Source organism: Pteropus medius, unplaced genomic scaffold (assembly GCF_902729225.1).
Source record: "Pteropus medius unplaced genomic scaffold, Ma_sr-lr_union100, whole genome shotgun sequence".
NCBI lineage: Eukaryota > Metazoa > Chordata > Mammalia > Chiroptera > Pteropodidae > Pteropus > Pteropus medius.
In genome coordinates, this window is record NW_024349800.1 from 3,773,411 (window position 1) to 3,785,849 (window position 12,439).

General features: G+C 44.2%; 1 protein-coding gene, 1 long non-coding RNA gene and 1 pseudogene across 2 annotated transcripts in view; 2 read left to right on the top strand and 1 right to left on the bottom strand.

Annotated features, from left to right (window-relative positions):
• HRH1 (histamine receptor H1) overlaps positions 1–12,439 on the top strand; it is a 62,759-nt gene that overhangs the window by 23,645 nt on the left and 26,675 nt on the right. The gene's annotated exons all lie outside the window — the stretch shown is intronic.
• The window catches only part of LOC120621466 (uncharacterized), a 51,698-nt gene that overhangs the window by 7,757 nt on the left and 31,502 nt on the right, over positions 1–12,439 (bottom strand). The window lies entirely within an intron of this gene.
• On the top strand, positions 5,079–5,198 carry LOC120622524 (uncharacterized; annotated as a pseudogene).

The window sequence follows — 12,439 nt, forward strand, 5'->3', positions numbered from 1 at the left end:
ATCTGTGACCCTAATGGGGAGGATGGTGACAGGTGATTCCTTCCTGTGCAAAGGATTTTTCCTGAGCTTCCTTTTCTCCACTGGGAAGGGAGGAATCAGCAGCAGCTCTTAGGAATTCTCTTGGATGTGTGTATGTATATATATGACATATTATGACCCACAACATTTCTATGAATGTTGGGCAAGAAAGAGGACTTTGCAGAATGCCAGGGTTTGGAAAGAAGGTAAAAGGAACATTAGTCTACCCTTGACTTGTTTAGGGTCTATGGATAAGCCATACTGCCTCCCTGTGTCAATTTTATAGCCATGAACCACCCACCTAACCCAGGTGACTTAAGGGTTCAGCAAGAAGAGTTCAAGAGGAGCTGGAAGTATTTTAAGAGACTCAAACATCTTATTGTCTTGTCTTTGACAGTCTAGTTTCTTCTCTTTCTTCTACTTCCAAGACATGACTTGGGATTTTCCCTTAAGTCAAAGGGCATTTACAAACTTACTCAAAACAAATGTTGTCCACAAAACTTCTGAAGTACTTGTTTTGATGATAAACTACAGAATGAGAAAAATAAACATCTGATTAAAGTGCAAAAAGAGAGAGAGAGAGAGAACCATTTTGGCTAGAAAATATTATATTGTCAGGGAAGGCTTCTTTTTAAATTGTGTCAACTTCTCTAATAAGCCCGACATACTGCTAAGCACTGTGAGAGAATCAAAGGTGAACAAAATTTGGCTTCATATTACATAGAGTAATGCTCATCTAATATTCCATGTGCTTCCCTACAATTCCCAGCCCCTTGCAGGTAGTCCGGGCCAGTAACTAGTTCATACTAATCAAGTCCAAAGCACTTATTTGGCCATTTGAGACCCTCTGGCACTCTCGTCCCCTGTGGTGTTAATCAACAATATTTTAGATGATAAAGCCTTTTCTTCTTGGTTCCCTGAGTGATTTTATGGAACAGAATCTTCTGCTGACCTGCACTGGCCATTTAGCACAAGTGAGAAATTAGCCTTTACTTTGTTATATCTGCAAAGCAAATTTATTTGTTTGTTTCTGCAGTATAACCTAGCCTATGCTGAACAATATAATCCCTAACCTCGGTAATAACAGCTGCCATTTATTGAATGCCTCCTATATGCTCACACACTTTACTTGATTTATCCTATTTAATCCTATGAGACAGCCCTACAAGAGAGTTATTGTTTCCCAGATAAGAAGAAGGAGTTCAGAGAGTCTTGCCTAGTATCACACAGTAAGTTGCAGAATCATGATTCATCCTCAGGTCTGTCTGACTTCAAAGCTGATGTTTTCCTTCTAAACTAGTTTCAAGTTCAAGAGAGCTTAGACATGAAAATGTATTCTGCAACGTGCATGCATGTTGGAGGCTAAGGAAGCAGGATGAAGGGGAAGTCCTCGGTTTAGAATGACAATATCCGGACTCAGATTCCCAAATTAGAATGTTGGTAGTACAGACAAAAATGCCACTTTAACATTATTTTGGTTATGACAGCTCCTTAATCTTGCATGGATGGACATTGCTATTTGTTCCCACCAGCAAGAAAAATGCCTAATGTAAGCTCTTTCCCAGTCCACAAATATTTTAGCCCAGAAATGATGTCAAAGTCATGAAACATTAGAATGGAAAGTGACCTCCTTGGAGATGCCCTCATTTTAGGATTGAGGGGGGTGAAGCCCAGAGATAAAAAGTCCCCTATTTCAGATCACACAGTGCATTCCTGGCAGCCCTCTCAGCTGTGCTGCAAATACTTTGCCCAAGTATTTACAGAAGTCTCCAGAGAAAATATGTGACCTGTTTGCTTTTCTTCTGTAGATCCTAAATGCTTCCGAAGGCAGAAGTAGCATTAGATTTATTCACTCATCCCTGTCCCTTCATGCATACATTTGCCAAAAGCATTTTCACACTAGCTATCTCTTCTGACCTTCACAGAAACCTTCTGAATGAGTAAGGCAGGTCTTGTCCCCATTGTAAAGATGCCAAAAAAGTCTCAGTGAAGCAGAGTCATTTGCCCAAAGTCATATGGCTCATGTATAGCTGCAACTCATATGTCCTTACTCTCAGACACACATGCCATCCTTCCGAATCCAGGATACACCCTCAAGCTTGTACTGTAGTTCAGCCCAAGGGTTCAGGACATGGATCTGCATTTATAATAAAGCTGTTCAGTCCTTCTGTGACTCAGTTTCTTTATCTGCAAAATTGGGAGGACAGTAGGACCTGGCTCAATTAGAATAGTGCTTGGGACATAGTTAGTGCTCAGTTGATATCAGCCGGTACTCTAATGAGACCCTTGGCATCAGGAGAAGTCATCATTTGGCAATTCTCAAGGGACCCCATCGGTCCATGACAGTAACACTCTGTTGTTTTGCTGAGACAGAAGTTAATTACTCACATGGACTGATATTATAATAATTTTCAAACACATGCACACTTCTTTGTGAAAAATGGCCACTAAGGAAGTGAGAATAGTGAAAACCCAGGTAATTGGAGGAGAGTTGGCTGGAAACATGTGCCTCAGAATGACTGTGTGATAGGGAAAAAGCCATGAGTTTTTCTGGTGGGGTATAGGAAGCCTTTGGGACACCAGTGTGGATGTTAGTAGAAGGATGTCATTAGACGGTTTTTAGCCAGAGGCTCAGGAACACCCAGTCTTGCCCTGCAGGTTCCAAGAGGAAATTCAAGTGCCTGGTGGATACTGAGCAGACTGTCACTCTGCAACTGTGGTTCCAGAAACCCACGGGGACCCCAGGTGAGCATGGCCAGACCAGACCTGAAGGTCCCCTTTCCTGGTCCACACTCAGGCCTCAACTTTTACCATTCCCATTGTGAGAAGAGACCTGGCCATCACATGCTGCCTCAAGGTCAAGCCGCCCCCAGGCTGCTCATTTCAGGCCTCCTGAGAACAGGGCAGTGGGCCAACGACATGGAAAGAGGAGCTGGTCTTGAAATTTGTTGGTTTGGTTCTAGGTTGTCCTAGCAACCTAGATGCAAATAAGTGTGCAACGTATATGTGTATGTTAGGATAAAATGGGCCATACCTCAATCTGGGGTCTTTATGAGGCATTTATATGAAAGACACTTGTTTTTTTTCTAGTGGTGAGAGATTTATTGTTAAGGGCAGTACAGTACCGTTAGGGAATCTGGGAACCGAAGGCGAACGGACCCGTGTTCAAGTCCCAACTTTGGCACTTTCTAGTTGTACACATTTGGACAAGTGTTCTCATTTCTCCAAGCCTCGGTTTTTTTCAACTGTTAGACAAAAACAATATTTCCTATACTCTACTTTTTGTAAGGATTATAGATGACATAGGCACTTGCTGAATGATAGCTGTCCCATCAGGGCTCCTACTCTGTGCCAGACCCTGTGCCACAAGCTCACTCACCTTTCATCTTAGTGTTCTGGAAATCCCACAACTTTTGCCTTACTTATATATCAACTGCATTATTTACTTAACTTTGTAAGTCAATTAAACTCTAATTTGAGCCACATCCTGAGCAATAGTAGCCATAAAATTATAGATTTGACGTGCTTTTGTTCCTAACACATCTTAAAATACATGCATTAAAACAACAAATTTTCTTTGTTGAGACAAATGGAATTTACCAACATTTATATGCATACCACACTTTGGGATGCCCCAGATGTCCATACTTAATGCTCAAGACAGCCTGCCAGGAGGAGAGCTGCCCGCCTTTTAGAAACAAAGAAATGGATTTCCCAATCGATACACACACAGCCAGACCTTTGAGAGGCCAGTTGGACATTTCTCCTAGACATTTTCTTTTTAAGAGAAATCTTTCAGATCCTGAATCCCCGGCTTGCCTATAACCAAAAAGAGCGAAACACTGTAGCAAGTGCTTCCTTAGAACATGCAACTTTCTGCAAGGTGGTTTCCCTTTTGAAAAGATTCATGTTCTTCTCAGTCCCTTGTAAATCAAACCCAAACCTCCAGCGTGAGGGGGAACTATAAACAACTTCGAATGGGGCTAGCTGGACAGTGCTGGCCTTCAAAGCCAGTTTGGGTTTTCAGCTAGGGCCATATTTAGGTGTTTCTGTCATGTGGTCCATTGAGACCACCCCCACCCTGAAACTCTCTCACTCCTGGGTTGGCCAGAAATCTCCACCTAAGCATAGTGAGTGGGAGTGACCTAGTGTGGCCCTGCCAAAACTCAAGAATCTATGTGTATTTGTCAGAACCAAGCAACTTTATGATGGCTTTGACTTAAATTATGGGAGATCTGGAGACTCCAATCTCAGGACACTGAAAGTGCTCTGGCACTTTTGAAAGCCTCAGTTCAGGTACGCTGCTGAATTCTCTTATGACTCTCTGGGTTGCAAGGGACAGAAACCACCTCAACCAAGTAACTCTTCATAAGGATACAGAGACATTTCAAGGAAATCAAGGTAGGACTGCAGACAAGCCTCAAGATGGGCTGGAACGAAGGCCAAAACGCAGCAGAGCCTCACCACCGCGTGCCAACACCCTCTGCCCTCTCTCCTACAAGCTCTCTCTCTCCTACAAGTTACTTCCTGTATGTCTGATTCACGCTCTGTTCTTAGCAGGCCATTTGTCCTTGCTTTTAGCATCCTTGGGGCAGAAAGTGTCCATCTATAGCTTTCAAATTTTATGTCACCCAGAGAGAGACTGAAATGCTGTCTCTATCGGGCCCAATCCCACACTCCTAAGAAAGGGACTATACACTCTGTCCTCTTCAGTCTATTCTCCTCCCTGAAGCCAGAGTGATCTTTTCAAAACGCAAATCTGATTATATTCTTCCTTCCCTTTAAGACTCTTCAGCGGCCCTTCACACTCTCAGGATGAAGGCGGAACTCTTCAGGAGGTCCTGCGTAGTCCGGCCTCTGCCTCACTCTCCAGCCTCACCCTTCGCTCTCTGCCCAACCTCGCCGAAGTTCCCTGGCTCCTCAGCCAAGCCTTTGCCCTGCCATTCTCTCCTCCTGGAGCACTCCCCACCCCCACCCCCAAACCTCCTGATTAGGTCATGGATTCCCTAATAGACTCTCATAACATTTATCACAGATGCAAGTTTATGTTTGTCTGTATTGTCTACAGCCTTGCTACCCTGAACAAGCTTAATCCTGTCAGATCTCAGTAGCTAAGCAGGGTCAGGGCCTGGTTAGTACTTGGATGGGAGACCACCTAGGAAGACCAGGTGCTGTAGGTGTAAAAAAATAAAAAAAATAAGGGATTTTAAGCTGACAAGGTTCTTGCAATCTGTGAGGTCAACCAAGGGTTGCCTCACCTAAAAGATATATATATGTTTGACTGTATTATGATTCTTTGATTTTCACTTGTTGCTAACCTAAAAATAAAAAAGCCTTTCAAAGTGAGAGGCAAACAAGCATTTATTTGAGATCAATAAGAATAGCTATTCTGGAAGCACTGATTCAAGCAAAGGCCCAAGTAGTGTTTCAATTAGGAGACAATAAGAAAGAGAAGGCGAACAATTATACCAAAAGTAGGAAGGCATTTCTATTGGTGCAGATAATATTACATAGTGATGTTAATTCTAAACGATGTTTTTCATTTTCAGTCTGGTAGTCATCAGTCTGATAGTACTAATATCTGCTTTCTTGTTATCTTTGCAAATAGGACTTTGGGGCACATTTTGGCCCAGTCTAAAGGTGTTTTTGCCCTGTTTTAACATTCCAAGGTTTCAGGCATAACACGTGCAAGGCAGTTCCTCTGGGATGGCAGATTGGCTCCATTTTAAAGTGGCTCCATTTATTTATTTATTGACATTGTCTATCCCTATTCAACTGCTCACTCCATCAGACTGAAGAAATGTCTGTTTATTCTCCTAGCACATTATAGGTACTCTTCAATAACAGCAACATTAATACTTGAGACTTTAATTGAGTCATATCTCAGAGCCTTTCAAAGCACTTGTACTCCAAACGCAGGTAATACATTTGAGATGCTACCCTTTTGGAAACTGCGTATGTTGCTGTCAATAGAGAATTATATCTCAAATCGTCAGTAGCCATTCAGCTACTCAGAGTGTGGTCCATGAACCTGCAGCATCAGCATCTTCTGGGACCCCAGCCCTACTCATTTAGAATTTGTATTTTAACAAGTGATACATGTGTATGTTAACGTTTGGGAAGCACTGGGTTCGCATACCCTTTTAGATGTTCCTATAACCTCTCTTGATTTCTTTCCACTTATAACTGCTTCGTTCGTGTTGGATTTCTCTTCTAGACCATGAGCTTCCTGAAGGCTGGAACCTGGCTGTTTTGCCAACTCATTAACCTCGGTGCCTTGACAGGCAAGGATGTTTTTCCTCTAAAATCATTCCCTAAAAGGGGTTCATACAGTATCTTTTATGTTATAGGAAGAGCTATAAATTACTTTGTTTTGAACAAAAAATACTGTCTGGGAAAGGCACAATTAGTTTAAAAATTACCTCAATGATAGTTTGGATGTTTATAGTGGTCACTCAACGAATTCGATAAAAAATAGGTCAAGAAACGCAACCCAATTTAGTCATCATTTCTGGAAAGTGCGACTTCACAATGATAATCATTGGATATCACTGTACACGTGCTTTTTGAAAATAATTTTTAAAAGTATTACGGTATGTGGTTATGTTGTGGGGTCACAACATACATCCACAGAATTAATTTCGAAAAACAAAACAGCTTATTGAAGGTTTCTCTCCTTTCTGCTCATTGTTTCTAACACTACTGCATTAGCTCTTAGGAACTGAGGAGAGAAAACCACATTTGCAGGTTGTGACTGGAAGGTCCCTGCTCTGCCATTTTTACTAGATGGTGATTGTAGGCAAGTCTTTCTACTCATCGTATTTCCTCCCTGGAAAGTGGGGATGCTGCTTTGACTCTGCTGGTCTCTCAGCATCATTTGTTCCACTGTCTAGTTGAAGCCTTGGTTATCCATCTGTCTGCTGGGCCCTCCCTTACCTCCCAGTGTACTCAGTCACCTCCCCCTGTTCACTACCTGTAGCCTCTGCTATCTGTAGCAAGGTGGAAACCCTGGACCCAGCCTTCTACAAAACTTTGAGGTCCTAAGAGCTGCAGTTGGTCCTCTGCGTACTCACACTTGTTCTTGCACACCCTTCTTCCTTGCCTCAGCCCTCCTGAGGACCCACTGAGGCACTGTGGGCCATGCCTGAGAATGAGCTCATGAAGCTGATTGAGCATCACTTCTAGGGCATTAACTTTCCAGCACTTCCAGCCTCCCTTGCATGGTGGGTGGAGAGAGAACGTCCTCAGGTGGAGAGATCCCACCGGAGTATACAACTATCTCAGAATAGACCAAGGAGGTATGAGCCAGACACCAAAGGTGTGTGCCACAGGTAATGAGACAACTGGGATGGGCTGAGTCCTAGGCATCTGAGACTTTCAGCTGGAAATGTCCCCAAACAGATGGTGGTAACACTGTAAGTAGCTGTCAAGGAGTCCTGGATCCTGTGCCCTGGAAGGGTGGGTGCCTTCATGTTTGTTTAGGGCCCTCAAGTTTCCATGGTCTGGTTGAACCTGGAGATGGACTCATCTCCTCCCCTGGGGCTGGCTTCAAAGCCAATATTTTAGGGCTCACTTCACTTCCCACAGGATAGTTAGCCACTGTTTCTACACCTCTGCCCTATATATCAACAGTGCTACTTGTCAACAGTTCCAAGAAATGGGGCTCATTAAACAAAGAGGAAGCTGGGAACCTGGGAGAAAATAAGCCCATCCGAGGACAAACGCACATTGAAAAACAAGAGAGCCGGGTTGGGGTGGGAAATGCCACCTTCATCATATTACTGATGCTGAGTAAGTTCCCAGTAGTCAGAGGCTTGTGCGGAGAGGAGCGTGAGTGGAATGAGTAATGAGCAAGGAGTTGGTGCTGTGTCTTTTGTCCTCACTGTAGGCACTGAATAGGTTTGCATTTCCATTTCTTTACATTTACAATGGGATAATATGCCTAGCCCAGCACTTTCCATATAAATACATTTGAGCCACAAATGTACTTGTAAATATCCTAGTAGCCACATTAATAAAAGTTTAAAAAAAGATAAAATTAATTTCAATAAAATATTTTATCTAACTTGATATATCCAAAATATTCTTTCAACATGTAGTCAGCATAAAAATTATGAATGAGCTATTTTACATTAGGAAGAAGGGGCTAAGTCTTCAAATTCCAGGATGTATTTTGCACTTACAGTATATCTCGGTTCAGACCCACCACATGCAAGAGCTGACTATCACATGTGGCGGATGACCACATATTGGTTGGTGCCTTAGAGAACTATGGGGGGGAACTAATTCGGCCCCCACCCATTTCTCCTGGTGCATCTCTTTATTGTAGGATCCAAAGTTCATAACAAGATAATTGCAATAATTGAGCATTTACACTGTGGTGAGAATTGTATTGACATGATCTTATTTGAGCCTCACACCCGCCCTGTGAAGTATATATTATTATCCCTATTTTATAGGTGAAACAGTTCAGGCACTGGAATGTTAGGCAGCTTGCCTGTAGTCATATTTCCTACTAATGGTGACTCTAGGATTCGAATGCAAACCTCTTTGACTCAGGGATCTTGCATTTATTCATAAAGCATACTGCCAGTCCCAGGAAACACTCGCTTTATCATTCACCTCGGGGCCTTTGCACATGCTGTTCCCTCTGCCTGCAGTGCCTCCCCATCTCCCTGCTAACTCGCACTCCTCCTTCATGTCATGGTTTGGACTATGCCTCCTTCAGGGAGCCTTCCTGAACATATTCTCTTTGTCTTGGGCCGGGTGAGCCTAGTGAGCTGCCTCCCCAAGCGTCCCCAGTGTCCCCGCTCCCCTGCTGCCTTACTCATCACACTATGTTGTAATTGCCTGTTTACCTCTCTGTTCCTCTCCTAAATAGAGGACTATATCTGTCTGACCCATCGAAGTCCTCCCAGCACCTAGCACGGAACCTGGCACATGATAGGGACCCAGGCATATTTGTCACATGCTGTTATGAATCTAAGAGAGTACTTTGCTAAAGAGGTACACAGTTGACTGCCATTGTTGGTTCCATTTCAGATGCTCCCCATTTAAGGGAGCCGAGAAGTAGTCATTTTGGTTGGTCTGTATAATAGTCACAATAGGCAGCCATCCCCCTGTTTCCTACCCAACAGAACCCTCATTTTGTTTGGGCAACTATCCCTCAGGGAAGGTGACCTTGACCTTAGCTTAGCCAGTCCAAGGAAATCTAACCCCACTGCTAGTGATTCATTCAGTAGTGGGCATGAGACAGGAGGGAGGTCGGTGAGGCTTGGGTCCAGGTGCTTCTAGAAAAGTATTCCTTGATCTTAGGAAAGAAACACATAGAGAAGGATGTTGTCATGATTGGTGTGACCTCTAGGCTCATTGACCAGGAGGTGATCTGGTTTGAGGACATTCCTGATATACACTGAGAATGGCAGAACCAAAAGGTGGAAAGGACTGGAATCCTTGATGACATCCTTTAGATGCCCAATCTCGGGATTTATTTAGAGGGAGAATACATTTCCTTATTACTTAAGACAAGTGAGTTAAGTTTTCTATAACTTTTGGCATAATCATCCTAACAATTACACTGGAGAAAAAGTACAGTCAGAGGCCAGGTAGAGAGTAGGCCAGGGATGTGGGCTCCAGCTCCGGCATTGATGGGCTTGGGACATCCTTTGTACGCAGCTAGGATGCCACTTCTCAACAAAGCCTTCCTTGAGGCCCCACCAGGAAGTCATCTCTCCCTCTTCTGGATTCTGCTGTGTGTGTGTCTCAACGGCCGTGCATGCACCTTCTCTCCCTGCTGTTTTTGTGCTCTCCGAGAACAGGGCCTTGGTGTTGATCATTCTGTATCTTCATGGCTGTACCTTGCACACAGTAGGTATAGGTGCACATAGTAGGTGCTTGAAAATGATTAGGGAATAAGTAGAAGGATGAATAATTTAGTATTAATATTACTACTTTTTAACTCAGAGCATTCCACCTGGCCGAGCAGATGAGTTAGTCATTTCCCTTCTTCAACTTCTTCATCTGTAAAATGGGAAAATTGAACTGGATCTCCAACTCAGAAAAATTCTATGACTTGATGGCATTTTATATTAAGGGCCTGCTACATGCAGGGCTGTGCAATACAGGAAAGAACTAGACACATTCCCTTCTATCGAGACCCTCAGAGACTACAGTGGAGGCTCTTTACCTTTAAGGAGGAAACAGACCCCTTTGATGGCCTCTCCAAGAAAGATGCTCTTGCCCTCAAATTCTGTGGACAGTTTTAGGGGGTCCATCAGTGGATTCAGCTGCAGAAAGACATCCAGAGGCCCACTTCCTGCCTTCCAACCCTATCTGAGCTTTGGCTAAGGAAAATAGAAGAAGATACTATCTTTCTCAGAGGAGTTCTCAGTGCAGAAGGGGAGGCAGATATACAAAGAAACCAACCATCTCCAATTTGAGAGGCGCTAACAGAGGCAAGCCATCGTGACACCAAGAGAGGGACTTGAGTTGCCCGGGAACATGGGAGAAGGCCCTGCTGCTAGTGTAGGAGTTCGCCAGAGACTCAGATGGAGGAAGGCCTCATGTAGGCAACAGGGACAGCCTGTGCACATGCCCCAAGGTGTGACAGGGCACCAGGCATTATGGAATGCAGAGTAATTATGCAGCTAGAACAAAATGAGAGATGAAACTAGGGAGGTGGTAAAGGGTGGAAGGAGGGGCAGAGAAGAGCCAAGAGGAGTACATGATACTTGGGGTGTGTCATAAAAGTGGGGATCAGGGCAGGAGATCGCCACAGAGGTTCACAAGAACCTAATGTCAGACATGGGCTTCGAAGAAACAGGCTGAAAAAATCAACACGACCTCTGAGGCTGATGGAAAAGGGCTGTCTGTAAATTCAAGATGTCACCAAGGCTGTCACTGTTATCTGAGGAGGAACCACCTGGGAAGAAAACTTCCCTATTCAGGTCTTGTCATGCACCTTCTGAGCTGCCCACAGGAAGCAGCATGTCCAGTTGGAAAGAGAAAACAGAGACCTTTTACCTTTGTGTGGTCCCACAGTGGCTCTGAACTCAGGCCCTCGTACCCGGGCCTCAGAGACTGTTAACATTTCAGGAAGTTAACGGAAATCATTTGTTTACCTGCTGCTCAGGCCTCAGTGGGCCTCCCTTTTGGCTGGAATCGCCTCGTCGTGGTGTCTTCACTAGGCTCCCATCACACTGAGCATGCATTAGCTGATGGAACAGATGCCTTCGAGTAATTTAAAGCTGGGAAAGTGGATTCTTCCCTGATACATGTAGTTTTGTGGTAAACGAAGTTATTTCATGGCAGGAAAGATTAAAAGGAGACTTTGTTTGGGAACTAATGAACCGGATAATTTCTAAGGTTTCTTCCTTCCAGCTCTTAGCATCCTGGCCCTTTGGGGTGTCAGCCTCTAGGTTCCCCTTTCTCCACTCCTCTATGCTCCAGCTAAGCTACTCTTTGAGCTAGCTCAACTTCTGCTTCTGACTCTTCCTTAATCAAAAGGTGTAGGGGAATAAGAGATGGTCCATTGAGGACCTGCTGTGTGCCAGAAATCGTTTCATCATTTCACAACACCATGGAGTGGATTATGATTCCCATTTGACGAATGAATTCACTGAGGCTCAGCCACATGTGCGCAACCATCTATTAAACAAACATGAATTAAAGAGTTACTTTGTGATAAGCTCTGAGCCAGGAGCTGAAGCTAGAACAGAAAACACAACGGAAATGTTCTCTACACTCATGGAGCTTACTGTCTTGTAGGGGAGACAGGGATATTAATCAAAGAATCCCACAGATAAATGGTGTTAGAAGAGTTTATTCTGAGCTAGAGAAGGCCTCCTGGAGGAAGTAATATTTGAGCTGAGATTGAAAGCATGAGTATTAACCCAGCAGAGACAGAGGCCAGGTGTTCCCAGTGGAGATAGCCCTTGCAAAAACCCTTGAGACAGGAAGGAGCTTAGAACTTCCCAAGGACTCAGAGGTATGTGTGACTAGAGCATGGAGGGATGATATAAGATGACACTCAGTGAATCACTGAAGGGGTAGATGGGATTAGCTTCGCACCATCTCCTGGGCTTTGAGCTCATAAAGGGAGGGCATGGAGAAAGAGAATGAGCTCCACTATCAGGCGCTGTGCCAGGTGCTGTCATACCTGTGATCTCACTTGATCTCTGTAACCAGCCAACAGTAAATGTTTTCACCAACCCATTTTACACATGAGAAAACTGAGGCTCAGAGAGGACAGTAACTGCGGGTCACACCACTGGTCAGAGGCAGAGCTAGGCTCACCACTCAGGCCCCCCTCATCTCCTCATCTTGGGCCTGGACACCCCAGCACCATCCTGCCACCCAGTGCCTCGACACTCCTTTTCCAGGAGCAAGATTTCCTGCAGGGAAAGCCCTGCCAGGCTTTCTT